Raw genomic sequence first — 15,100 nt, 5'->3', positions numbered from 1 at the left:
ACGGGTTCCATTTACCTCTGGCTTATAATAGCCGTGAGTATATGTTAAGTCAATAATCAGCCCAAGTTCTTCATTTTGTTCCTGGAGTTTGTTAAAAAAGATCCAAGGGGGAAAATCATTCTTCTGGAGCAAGATTCTTTTCAAAACTGTGTCAGAAAGAATAAAATAAGAAAGCACGTGTGTTTAAAATCCTTTATTATCTTATCCATTTATTCAAACCCTGTGATGCTAACATATGAGATTCAAAGTAAAGTTTCCTCCTCTGGAGTTTACAAGCGATATTACAATCCTTTCTTCTAGAGAGATTAGATGGAAGAAAATAAGTTCACTTCTATATAGTTATTTCTATGTTTGTTTATTTCATGTTGGTCTCCTAACCTGACTCTAAACTCCCAGAAGGCAGGGACCACATCAATTTTGCCTACCACGGTATTGCCAGCTCCAAGCATAGTGCCTGAAAATAGACACAAAAATAAATACTTCTTGAATATCTACATATAGGAAGGATGGCTTGCACTGATAAATATTCTTTTAAGTATTTGGCTTATTTATGTACTCTATTCGATGGATCTGTTTGGTTATTCAAGTGTCAGCAACACACACTTTTTTTTAAATTAGTAGACTAGTTTTAGAGCAGTTTGAGATTCACAGCAAAAGTGAGCCAAATGTACTGAGTTCCCACTTATACCCTCTCTCCTACATCCCTCACAGCCTTCCCCATTATCTATATGCCATACCAGTGTGCTTCACTTGTTAGAATTCACGAACCAACACTGACACATCATTATCATTCAAAGTCCATAGTTTATTGCATTCATGGTACAAGTAACTGACTATTTCTATATTTCTAGTATGGTCATCCCCAAACATTTACATACTGAGATACATATTACTTTCTTATAAATTACTTTACTCTTTATTTATAGTTAGGGCAGTACATTGTTGTTGTTGTTTTATAATTAAGTAAAAAAGTAGGTTGTATTTATCTATGAATTCCATTTCTGGATAGTAAAGGAGGTATTAAAAAGTATTCGCTATAAAAAGGGAAAATGGAGTACGACGGGGTTGAGAGCCAGGGCTCTATATGGTGAATTCAGATTTCTGGAAGAATACGGTATTAACTTTTGCTCACCTTTTTTAAAGGAACTTTGAAAGCAATGAAACGAGTCCCAGGCATCCGCTGTTCAACTGGGAGATAGTCTTTCCACCTGTTAATATATTTTTTGTTAGGCAAATTTTATGTTAGGCTGTCTCCCTGCATAGGATGAATGCGCCTTGAAAATGGAAATCATATCCCTGTAGGGTAGGTCCCTCTTCTTTCTGCTTTGCATTTTGCTGCTCCACTTATCAACCCCACCTAGTAATAACCTATACTTCCCTTGTTCCTGTTGTCCCATCTTGAAAACAGATAAAAGGCAACAAAACAATGCAAAGGTCTCAACAAATAAGGGATATCTAAAACCAGAGCTGGCCAGAACTTCTGTATCCCTGATAAAACCTAGCCCGCCATTGACTACTAAGGTATCATTAATACCTGCGTGTTGACTGAAATAGTTTAAACTCAATTCTTCCCCTTCACAGTTTAGTTTTATTCCTCATACAAAACCTGATAATAAAATTCCTTAATGCTAGGAATCACAGTGAAAAATAATATCTGAACTGACTTCTGTAAGATGAGTTAGAACTAAGGTTAATTCAGTGTATCTGAAGCATAGAAAGTGAGGGCAAAAGTGGCACAAGATGGGGCCAGAGAAGCAGAGGATTCTAGACCACGCAGAGTCTTAAAGGCCAACGGTTTGTTTTCTATTCTCAAAACAATGTTTTTGAGCGATGTTTATGAGCAATGTTCCAAATTGCTTTTTAGGTTTCCTGTGTGAAAAATGGATTGGAAGGAAACAAGAAATATGGACACTAATTAGGACCTAATTGCAACAGACAGGCAAGTTCAGTATTAGGATGTTGAGGAAGAGTTGACAGATTCAGAAGAAATTCAGGAGATAAACTGAAGCAGGCTTAATGGGGTATGAGATGGAGGAAAGGAAGATCTTAGGGTATTAAACGTTTACTGCACATATAGGCAAAGTCTCAAAATAAATCATTTGAACGTACAGAGGTAGATCTCTCAAATGACACCGGTTAGGAAGCAACAGTACGCCCTTTATAATTCCTTAGTTAGGCTTTTCCTGGTTCCGAGCCTATGTAACTTATTTTCTCTCTCTAGTTCCAGCCATTTAACTTTAGCTTGCAGGCTCAGCATCATCTTAACCTCTAAAAGAATTGTACATGGAGGAGGAAGAAACTAAAGAGCTCTATTTCAACACTAAGCAACATCAGGCCCTACCCTGACCTAAATGTTTTTTCTTATAGTTAGGGTATTTTCTTGTCCCGTATACCCACTTCCTGCATTTTGAACCCATCAGGTTAACTGAGACATGTCTTGGTGTAACATCCCCAGTTCATCTACCCCTGAGGCTGTCCTTAATTCTTCCCATTGTCACACTGTGATTTAATTAAACACTGGAATCCTTCAAACGCTTGCATGTTACCTGAGGCCCTATGGGATACTGGTATGTTTTTTTAGTGTCAAATACTTAGCTGTCTGATTGTCCAAATATCCCTTTCTCCTTTATTTTCCATCCCAGCATACTACATATGCATTAAGGCATTGTTTTATCTCATGTTGGACCCACTCCCAACCAGAGGCCTACTCTTTGCTAGTTCCCATACTTTCTGCCAACCCTGTTATGGCCAGGTCTGGATTTTTTTGTGTTCCCACCCAAAGCCTGTATCTTTTAGCAAGCTGGAACTATAGGACCAACATAGATTTTCTAGTTTCTGATAGATTTATGTCACAATTTGTACACTGTCATGTCTATAGATATTTGTATCATTAGTACTTTTTGGCCATTACATTCCTATTGGATATTTTTCATAAATTGCAAAAGAATATTTTATGACTTAGCACCAAATTGAATGTGCCTAATTGTAAGTTTGTAAACTAGGTTGTGCTAACTTGTATTTTTTCTTTATCTAAATAGTAATTTACTACTCTTGTCCCATTTGTAATTCTGTGGAAGTTTTCAGAATTGTAAATAAATGATTGTGGATTGAAACTTGGTTACACTATGACTGTCCCAGATATGTTAAAGATAGTGATCTTTTTACTCATTCATTCAATTATTTTGATCTTCCTGACTCAGTTTACCCAGCTGAAATGGTTGTGAAGATTACTAACACGCTACCTAATGCCACCGGATCACCTCTTTGAAAGCAGAATGAAAGGCAACCCTCTGCTTTATTCTCCAGATATCTAGATGGCCAAAATCTTCAACAGACACCCTGAACACAGATCTAGTTAGTCTTAGGTGTAATGTCACTGGCTCTCAGTGCAGAGCATGAGCCGCAATGAAAACATTCTTTTCTTAGTGTCCGTTGTTGGTACACTTACTTACCTGACCCCTCTCTATGCCAGGCAGAAACTGGACATTCCATGCCGTCTTGAAAATGTATAGACTCCCCTACATTTTCTCTACTGCGCTTAGAGAAGTAGTGAGGACACGTCGTAACTTACCGAAAGCCTTAAGTCCCGTAGATCATTCACTCGTTGCACAACTCCCTGGTTCAAAAATAATCCGGGAAGTTGCCACAGTGCTCCTTTTGTCTCTTTTCAGTCGCTGGAAACTAAACGTACTTGTGCAGTTTTGAACTTTCGGATTGGGAATGTATGCGCATGGTAGCACTTCCCAGCTATAAAGAAGGACTGCTTACGCCCCAAAGCTGCCTGAAATATAGTGCTGCTGCCAGTCTTACGTGCTGGAATGCTCCTCTTAGGAAAAGAGTGTTTACTTGAGAGCAATAGGGTGCTTCCAGTTCCTTGCTTGAGGCATCCCATAGACGCCAATACCTAAAGGGAAAAAGACACTGCCAGCCAGGCTCATACTAAGGTCCATGTATTGCATCCACAATATTAGGCGCACAGCCCTCAGAATGGGAGAAAATATTTTCAAATGAAGCAACTGACAAAGGAATAATCTCCAAAATATACACGCAGCTCATGCATCTCAATATCAAAAACACAAACAACCCAATCCAAAATGGGCAGATCTATATAGACATTTCTCCAAAGAATATATACAGGTTGCCAACCAACACATGAAAGAATGCTCAACATCAGAGAAATGCAAATCAAAACTACAATGAGGTATCACCTCACAGCAGTCAGAATGGTCATCATCAAAAACCTACAAACAATAAATGCTGTTGAGGTTGTGGAGAAAAGGGAACTCTCTTGCACTCTTGGTGGGAATGTGAATTGATACAGACACTATGGAGAACAGTATGGAGGTTCCTTAAGTCTCTGAAAATAGAACTACCATACAACCCAGCAATCCCACTACTGGGCATATACTCTGAGAAAACCATATTTCAAAAAGAGTCATATACCACAATGTTCATTGCAGCTCTATTTACAATAGCCAGGATATGAAAGCAACCTAAGTGTCCATCGACAGATGAATGGATAAAGAAGATGTGGCACATATATAAAATGTCATATTACTCAGCCATAAAAAGAAACAAAATGGAGTCATCTGTAGTGAGTTGGATGGACCTAGAGTCTGTCATACAGAGTGAAGTACGTCAGAAAGAGCAAAAACTAATATTGTATTCTAACAGGCATATATGGAATCTAAAAAAAAAAAAGGAAGTTGTTCTGAAGAATGTAGGGGCAGGACAGGAATAAAGATGCAGATGTAGAGAATGGACTTGAGGACACAGGAAGGGGAAAGGGTAAGCTGGGACGAAGTGAGAGAGTGGCTTGGAGTTATATATACTACCAAATGTAAAAAAGATAGCTAGTGGGAAGTAGCCGCATAGCACAGGGAGATCAGCTCGGTGCTTTGTGACCACCTAGAATGGTGGGATAGGGATGGTGAGAGGGAGATGCAAGAGGGAGGCAATATGAGGATATATGTATATGTATAGCTGATTCACTTTGTTATAAAGCAGAAACTAACAACCACGCAATTATACTCCAATAAAGATATTTTAAAAAGAAAAGAAAAACACTCCCTGCAAACGAAAATCCACAATTGGATAGCTTCACTGAGAAATTTTACCAAACATACAAAGAAGAACCTTTACTGACTCTTCTCAAACACTTCCAAAATTTAAGTCTATGGAATACCCCCAAAGGCATCCTAGGAAGCAACCATCACCCTGTTACCAAAACCAAAGACACTACGAAAACAGAAAATTACAAATCAATAACTATGATGAATTTAGATGAAAAAATCTTCAGCAAAATACTAATGCACAAAATCCAACAACACATAAAAAGGATCACACCATGATCAGGTTGGATTCATGCCATGGCACAAGGATGGTTCAACATACGCAAATGTTGAATCAGTGTGATACACCACATCAACAAATGAAAACACAAAAACTGCATGATCATCTCAATTGAAGCAGAAAAAGCATTTGATAAAATTCAACATTGATTCATGATAAAAACTCTCACTAAGGAGGGTATAGAGAGATCATATCTCCACATAATAAAAGCCATCTATGACAAAGCTTCAGACAAAATAATACTCAACAGTGAAAAGCTGAAAGCTTTCCTACTAAACTCTGGAATAAGACAAGGATGCCCACTCTTTCCACTTTTATTTAACTTAGTGCTGGAAGTCCTAACCACAGCAATCAGACAAGAAAACAAAATAAAATATATCCAATTTGGAAGGGAAGAGGTAAAATTGTCATTAAATGCAAATGAAATGATACTTTATATAGAAAACACTAAAGACACCACACAAAAACTATTAGAACTGAGGAAAATTCAGCAAGGTAGAAGGATACAAGATTAACATAGGGAAATCTCTTGTATTTCATTAACTAACAATGAAATATCAGAAAGAGAAAATAAGAAAACAATCCCATTTAAAATTGAATCAAAAATAAAATAACCTAGAAATAAATCTGACCAAGGAGGTGAATTACTTATTTGCTGCAAACTATAAAGCATTGATAAAGGTATTTTGAGATGATTCAAAAAATGGAAAGATATTCCATACTCTTGGATTGGGAGACTTAAAAATGGCCATACTCCCCAAAGCAATCTACAGATTTAATGCAATCACTATCCAATTACCAATGACAATTTTCACTGAACTAGAGAAATAATCCTAAAATTTATATGGAACCCCAAAAGGCCCAGAATTGCCCAGCAATCCTGACGAAAAAGAACAAAACTGAAGGCACAGCTCTCCAGACTTCAGACAATACTACAAAGCTACAGTAATTAAAACAGTGTGGTATTGGCACAAAAATAGGCATATGGATCAATGGAACAGAATAGAGAGCCAAGAAATAAACCACACACCTATGGTCTATTCATCCATGACACAGGAGTCAAGAATATATAGCAGAGAAAAGCAGTCTCTTCACCAAATGGTGCTGATGAATCTGGACAGCTGCATGTAAATCAATGAAGTTATAGCACTCCCTCACACCATGCACAAAAATAAACTTAAAATGGCTTAAAGACCTAAATATGACAAGACACCATAAAACTCCTAGAAGGCAAAACATAGGCAAAAGGCATAGACAAAACATCTTCTGCTATAAATCATAGTGATAGTTCAGTTTCTCAAGGCAAAATAAATTAAAGCAAAAATAAACAAATGGGACCTGATCAAACTTATAAGCTTTTGCACAGCAAATGAAACCATAAACAAAATGAAGAGATAACTTACAGACTGGGAGAAAATATTTGCAAATGACGAGGCTGAAAAGGGCTTAATTTCCAAAATATGCAAACAACTCATACAACTAAAGGTAAAAAAACAAACAACCCAATCAATAAATGGGCAGAATACCTAAATAGACATTTCTCCAAAGAAAACATACAGATGGCCAACAGGCACACAAAAAGATGCTCCACATCACTAAATATTGGAGAAATGCAAATCAAAACTACAGCAGGGTATCACCTCACATGTGTCAGAATTGCCATCATCAAAATGTCTGCAAATAATAAATGCTGGAGACATTACACAAAATCTCTAATTCAAAAAGGTACATGCACTCCAATGTTCATAGCAGCAGTATCTACAACAGCCAAGACATGGAAAAAACCTAAATGTCTATCAAATTATGAATGCATAAAGATTTGGTATTTATATACAATGGAATATTACTCAGCCATAAAAGAGAATGAAATAATGCTATTTGAAGCAACATGGATGGACCTAGAGATTATCATACAAAGTGAAGTCAGACAGACAGAGAAGACAAATATCATATCACTTATCTGTGGAATCTTTAAAAGGATTCAAATGAAATTACTTACAGAAAAGAAGGAGACTTACAGGCATAGAAACAATGTTATGGTACTAAAGGTGAAGGGAGGGAATAAATTAGAATTTGGGGAATAACAGATACACACTACTATATATAATATAATTAAACAACAAGGAATTGCTGTATAACATAGGGAACTATAGTCAATATCTTGTCATAACCTATAATGGAAAAAAATCTGTAAAAGAATATATACATGTATATATGTAATATATGTATAACTGAATCATTTTGCTATTTACCTGAAACTGACACAATGTTGTAAATCAAGCATTCTTTAATTAAAAGAAAATGTAAATGGACTAACTGCTCCAATTTTTATTTTAGACACACAGGGTGGCTGATTGAATAATGAAAAAGACTCATCTACATGCTGCCTGCAAGAGACTCACTTCAGAGCTAAAGACACTCACAGAATGAAAGGGAAGTGATGGAAAAAAAGATAAAGATATCTTTCATGCAAAGATAAATAAAAGAAAGCGGGGATAACAATACTCATATCAGACAAAATTGACTGTAAAATAAAGTCTATAATAAAAGATAATGAAGAGCATTATATTAATGATAAAGGAGTCAATCCAAGAAGATGATATAACATTCATAAACATGTATGCACCTAATTTAGGAGCACATAAATATATAAAGCAAATATTAATAGACAAAATGGAGAAGTTGACAGTAGTAGAATTATAGAAGGGGACTTTATTACCTTATGTACATCAATGGATAGATCACTCAGACAGAAAATCAAGGAGGAAACAGTGACCTTAAATCAGTTGTTCCCGAGCTTTTTGGCACCAGGGACCAGTTTCGTGGAAGACAATTTTTCCATGGACCGGGGGTGGGGTGGGGGGGATATGGTTTGGGGATGACAGAAGTGCATTACATTTATTGTGCACTTTATTTCTATTATTATTACATTGTAATATATAATGAAATAATTGTACAGCTCACCATAATGCAGAATCAGTGGGAGCCCTGAGCTTGTTTTCCTGCAACTAGATGATCCTATCAGGGGGTGATGGGAGACAGTGACACCCAAAGCATGTTGCTTATGTCCAGTCTACTCCATAATCTCATTTTGGTTGCTGTCACTGCAGAAAACCCTGCTTCACAAAGATAGGATGTTCAAAATGAAAGCAGGTTTTTCAGTGCTTTCGTGCAATGCAATCTCAGGGTATTCTGCCTTGACTTTAATCCAGACATGGAGATTTGAAGTTGTCTCAAACATACTTTTAAGGCCACCATTATTTGCAGTCTCAAGCAGTTGATCCTCTTTAGCACAGACAAAGTTGATTCAGCTGGCTTATTCACAAATGGGTCGTGGATCCATGCCTTCCCAGTCTGGAGGTCTTTTGTAGTTGGGAAGTAATGCTCAAGCTCTTTTGAAAGCTGAGATAGGTGATCATGCACCAGCTGGGAAAAAGAAGGCCTTGGCTCAGTCTCTTTCAAAATCTCTTGCTAATGTTTGAAATATGTCAAAAATCCCAATGTTCACTTGTTGCCCCCATAATTCCAGTTTGGCTTTGAATGCAGCCACTTTATCTGCTGACTTGAACACAGTTATTATTCTCCCCTGAAGTGACAGATTGAGCTCATTGAGCAGGTTGAATATGTCACACAAGTAAGCAAGTTTTGAGATCCATTCTGTTTCACTGAAATGTGCTGCCAGTGGTTACTGTTTTTTGAAAAGAAATCTCTGGAGCAGCTCTCATAACTCAGAAACTCAGGTCAGTGATCTACCTTTAGAAAGCCATCTCACTTCTGTGTATAAGAGAAGACATGTGTGCTCTGTGTCCATCTCCTCAAAGAGCTGAGTGAACAGACATGAGTTAAGGGCATGTACTTTTGATCATTTTAATCACATCCTACAAAACGTTGTTAAATTCAGGTGACATTTTTTGGCTAGCCAGCATTTTTCTATCGATGAAACAGTGCATAGACTCACATTCAGAAATGACCTCTTTGACCTGTGTAGTGAAACCAGAAAGCCGTCAGTCATGGCAGCTGCTCTGTCCATGCATATACTGACATAAAATGACTAGTTCAGTTTTCCTGATATGTAATCATTCAAAAACTTGAATAGTTCCGCAGCTGTGGTGTTGGTTGACAAAAAAAGTTCACATAACATATCCTCATGCACATCCTCCTGAAAAATATATCACATAAAAACAAGCATTGTTGCCTTGATGTCAACATCAATAGACTCGTCAACCTGTACTGCGTACCATGGTGATTCATAAATCATTTCTAACAATTGTGCCTCAATGTCCTCTGCTATTTTATCAATTCGTCGAGTTATGGTGCTAAGCCGAAAGAAGAATGTGCCACCATTTGAAATGCAGCGTCTCCTAAAAGTTCATGACAAATATCCTTAGCAGAAGGCAGGATCAACTCTCACCAATAGTAAAGCGCTTCTTAGCTTTAGCAATGCAGTTAGCCACTAAGAATGATGCTCTTCGGTGACACATTTGATGAAGTGGTGGTCTTCAATAATTGCTTCTATACTTCGTGTTCACATTATTTTTCTTTTGAAAAACTCCAAAGGCTTCTTTTAATGCAGGGTGCTTGGTCTCCATGTGGTAGAGCAGTTTTGAAGTTTTCATGGCTTCGTTGGATAGCCAGTTGCCACATATTATACAAAGCAGGCTTGGAGATGTGGATCACCTGTTGCAATGAACCCATAATTGAAGTAGGACTCTTGGTATTTTCTTTTAAATGCAGCTTTCTTTTTGCTGGCAGTCTTATAGAGTCTTCTGCTGTCTCATTATTGGGTCTTTCCCCCGTTTCAAAGAAGCTCTCCAGCTATGTTTGTATTTTACTCATTTTGGCTAGGGTTAGCTTGTGGGCTTACCAAAACTCTGACTTACCAAAACAAGTGCACAGTGCGGGAAAGAGGCACTGACGGAAGTGGTAAATAAAATAATGGGAAGGCCACACATGGACTAAAATAAGTTGAATTCTGACTTAAAGCCTTTCACTAGATGCAGCTTAATTGTCACTTGCCACTCACTGAAACGGTTTTGTTATGAGTCTGCAATCAATTGATTTATTATGGTCTCTGTGCAGTCAAACCTCTCTGCTAATGATAATCTTTATTTGAAGCCCCTCCCCAGTGCTAGCAACAGAATAGAGACCAAAGGAAAAAAAGATCAATGAAACAAAGAGCTGGTTTTATAAAACGATAAGCAAAATTGATAAATATTTAGGCAGGCTCACTAAGCAAAAAAGAGAGAGGACTCAAATAAACAAAATCCAAAAGGAAAGAGAAGGGGCTTCCCTGGTGACTCAGTGGTTGAGAGTCCACCTGCCGATGCAGGGGACACGGGTTCGTGCTCCGGTCTGGGAAGATCCCACATGCCACGGAGCGGCTAGGCCCGTGAGCCATGGCCACTGAGCCTGTGCGTCCGGAGCCTGTGCTCCGCAATGGGAGAGGCCACAACATTGAGAGGCCCGTGTATCACAAAAAAAAAAAAAAAAGGAAAGAGAAGGTTACAACCAATATTCCAGAAATACAAATTATCATAAGAGAATACTACAGATGGTTACATGCCAACAAATTGGACATACTAGGGGAAATGCATAAATTCCAAGAAACATACAATATACCAAGACTGAATCAGGAAGAAATAGAATATCTGAACAGACTAATTACTAGTATTGAAATTGAATCAGTAATTTAAAATCTCTCAACAAACAAAAGTACATGATGAGGAGGATTCACAGAAGAATGTTACTAAACATTTAAAGAGGAGTTAACATCTATTGTTCTCCAACTATTCCAAAAAATATTGAAGAGAAGGGATCACTTCCAAACTCATTCTATGAGGCCAGCATTACCATGATACTAAAACCAGACAAGGACACTATAAAAAAAGAAAACTACACACCAGAAATCTCTCATAAATATAGATGCAAAAATCCTCAACAAAATATTATCAAGCAAAATTCAACAGTACAAAAAGTATCATACATCATGATCAAATGGGATTTATTCCAGGGTTGCAAGGATGGTTCAATTGCCACACAAAAATTAATGTGATACATCATGTTAACAAAAAGAAGGATGAAAAAAACATGATCATCTCAATAAATGCTGGGAAAGAATTTGACAAAATTCAACATTCATTCATGATAAAAACTCTCAACAGGGTTTGTATGGGGGAATATACCTTAACATAATAAAGCCCTTATGAAAAGCCCATAGTGAACATCATACTCAATGGTGAAAAGCTGAAAGCTTTTCCTCTAAGATCAGATGTAAGATAAAAATGCCCACTCTTACCACTTCTTTTCTATTTAACATAGTATTGGAAGTCCTATCCACAGCAATCAGACAAGAATGAGAAATAAAAGGCATCCAAATTTGAAGGTAAAAAGTAAAATTGTTATTGTTTGCAGATGACATGATACTGTATATAGAAAGTCCTAAAGAGTCAACCAAAGTACTATTTGAAGATATGGGTGTATATGTATAGCTGATTCACTTTGTTATAAAGTAGAAACTATCACACCATTGTAAAGCAATTATACTCCAATAAAAATGTTCTTTAAAAAGTACTATTTGAACTAATAAATGAATTTAGTAAAGTTGCAGGATACAAGATTAATATACAGAAACCTGCTGTATTTCTATACACTAAGAACAAAGTACCATAAAGAGAACCCCTAATCCAATTTATAATCAAATAAAAAAGAATAAAATACCTAGGAGTTAATTTAAGCAACTAGGTGAAAATTATAAGAAAATTGTAAGACATTGATGAAGGAAACTGAAGATAATCCATGTTCATGGATTGGAAAATTAATATTGTTTAAATATCCACACTACCCAAAGCATTTACAGATTCAGTGCAATCTCTATCAAAATAACTATAACATTTTTCACAGAACTAGAAATAATCTTAAAATGTGTATGGAACCAAAAAAGACACTGAAAAGCCACAGCAATCTTTACAAAAGAGAACTAAGCTGTAGCCACATTATCTGATTTCAAATTATACCACAAATCTACAGTAATCAAAACAGTACGGTAATGGCACAAAGGCAGACACATAGATCAATGGAATAGAATAGAGAGGCCAGAAATAAACACATGCATATATCGTCTATTAATTTACAATAAAGGAGGCCAGAATACATAATGCAAAAAAGAGAGTCTCTAAAGTAAATAGTGTTGGGAAAACTGAACAGCTACATGTAAAAGAATAAAACTAGAACATTTTCCCATACTGTATACAAAAAATAAACTCAAAATGAATTAAGAACCTAAATGTAAGACCTGAAACCATAAAACTTCTAGAAGAAAACATTTGCATATGCTCTTTGACACTGGTCTAGGCAAAATTTTTTGTATCTGTCTCTTCAAGCAATGGAAGCAAATGCAAAAATATACAACTGGCACTTAATCAAACCTAAAAGCTTTTGCAAAGAGTAGGAGACCATCAACAGAATGAAAAGGCAACCTACTGAGTAGTTGAAGATATGTGCAAACAATATGCTCAATCAGAGGTTAATATCCAAAATATATAACAAACTCCTACAACTCAATATCAAAAGAACAAACTAATGGATTAAAAATGGGCAGAGGACTTGGATAGGCATTTTTCCAAAGAAGACATGTTGATGACCAACAGGCACATGATAAGATGCTTGACATCACTAGTCATCAGGGAAATCCAAACCAGAAACACAAGGAGCTATCACCTCACACCTGTTAGAATGGCTATTATCAAAAAGGCAAGAAATCATGAGTGTTGGTGAGGGTGTGGAGAAAACGGAACCCTCATGCACCATTGGTGGGGCTTTAAGTTGGTACAGTCACTATATAAATTAGTATGGATCTTCCTCAAAAAATTAAAAATAGAAGTCCCATACAATCCAGCAATTCCACTCCTGAACATAAGACAAAGGCATTATCAATCCAAGTTAACTAGAAGGCTTTCTTAAGAGACCTATGCCATCAAATCATACACAAGTTGCCCTTTTAAATTCTAAGAAGCAAAACAAAATTATGGTCAATTATGTATTTCAAGTTTTTCTAACTCATACATTAATTTAGGTTAAATTAATTCCAAGTATAACGACTTATTTTCTTATGCAGTCTGGAAACTCAGTACACACTGTGGTACACTGGGGCTCTTTTTATAGACTGCATGAGCAGTTGAATGGGTATGGGAGCTCATTTAACCATTTGTAATGGTTACAGAAGTGTTTCGTTGTTCTGGGGTTTTGGGTTGTTTTGTCAACTATTGGTCACATTTATAGTTTCATTTGATTTTTGGTCTTGAACTTCTCAATTATAAAATTATCACAAAAAATAATGATTTATAGATTTGCATAAGACCTTGATTTTGTTTTGTTTAAGTAAATATTTTCAGAATCCATGCATTAGTAAAGTAGTTCTGTTCATTTTTAGATAAAGAGTGTTGTGCCAGACTGTTGGGGAGGGAAAACGGAAACGGCTGGAAGCTGGCTAAATTGTTAGAAAAGAGATCAATTTTATGTAAATGTGAGTAATTAATCAGCAATCACCTCAAAAATAAATACCATCCTCTGGTATTTTTTTTTTTTGGCTCTTCATGTGAAGAGCCATCCTCTGAGAGGGGAAAATTGCTCTCCTCTATTAAAAATAGACTGTCAGACAGCATTTCAGATCTGTCTTTAGCTTCTAATTTTCCCTAAACTGTCTGGAGCGGAATGTATCCCCCTCCTGCCCCATTCTGAGAAGCTATAGGACTTGAGCTGAAGTTTGGCTAAAGAGTAAAGAGCTGTCCAGGGAGCTCAGAGCTGTGGACTAACATCAGGCAACCATGTCACAACAAATTATAGAACATTCAAACTATAAAAGAAAAGATTTAGCAAATCTATCTTACCTTTTGCCTGACCCAATATTTATTCCCTTTTCTTCTAAGACAGACTCTACAACCTGTTGAGCATAAACCTTGGTGATGGTGAAAGGCAGCTGCTCCATATTCACCTCGTTAATGGGGTGTGAACACGCCTTTGGAGTGGAATCTCAGAACATCTCATCTTCCCATCCTCAGGAACTGAGTCACAAATGGGTTGATTTGAGCCCTTCTGGTGGCTTTACTTGGAGAGATAAGCCTTAATTTACTGGGATTGCTGTCTGGTACGTCACCAGCTGCCATAGCTGCCATAGCTGTATTTCCCAGCATGGGGAGAGATCCTTAAGAAGAACAAAGCCAATGCACAAGAAAGAAGACTTAAAAGATGGAATGAAAATGAAAGGATCCTGATAGCATTTTTTGTGATCCTGGCATGGTTGCAGATGACCTGTTCAACCCGCAGACCCTACCCATAACCTCATTCTATTTTCTCAAACTAATTTGAGTTTTGATTACTTGTAACAGCAACTACTAGAGAAAAAGTTTTCCAAAGGTTACACAGGTTTCTGAAGTTGACTTGTCTATTGGTTGTTTTTTTGTGTTTAATTAAACTTTTATGTAAACTTATGTGCCTGTAACTATGCAAGTCTTGGAGAATAAAAACGATAAATAAAGCTTAATTTTTTGCTTTCATAGTATTGGGGAAGAAAACATTTTTCTCAGCCCTCTTAGGGCCCCTGGCTGGGTCTGAAAATTAAACTGTCAGAGACAAAGTAACAGAAAAAAAAAAGAATACAATTTGATTTAATATAAGTTTTACATGACACAGGAAGCTTCATAAGGAAATGAAGACCTGAAGAAACAGTTAAACCTGAGTATTAATACCAGGT

At 36.7% G+C, this 15,100-nt stretch overlaps 1 pseudogene across 1 annotated transcript in view; it reads right to left on the bottom strand.

Moving 5' to 3' along the window:
* Positions 1–14,335, bottom strand: part of LOC309969792 — a 34,032-nt pseudogene extending 19,697 nt beyond the window's left edge. Inside the window, exons 1-5 of the transcript in view lie at positions 14,238–14,335; positions 9,548–9,713; positions 3,692–3,904; positions 1,133–1,222; positions 16–148 (exon numbers count right to left, since the gene is read on the bottom strand). The product of the transcript in view is annotated as an uncharacterized misc_RNA (transcript). The remainder of the gene's footprint in view (positions 1–15; positions 149–1,132; positions 1,223–3,691; positions 3,905–9,547; positions 9,714–14,237) is intronic.
* Between the last annotated feature and the right edge of the window lie 765 nt (positions 14,336–15,100).

Source organism: Leucopleurus acutus (genome assembly GCF_964270905.1).
Source record: "Leucopleurus acutus genome assembly, chromosome: 12".
Classification (NCBI taxonomy): domain Eukaryota; kingdom Metazoa; phylum Chordata; class Mammalia; order Artiodactyla; family Delphinidae; genus Leucopleurus; species Leucopleurus acutus.
Note: the sequence above shows the minus strand (reverse complement) of the source record. Positions and strands in the feature narration are given on the sequence as shown.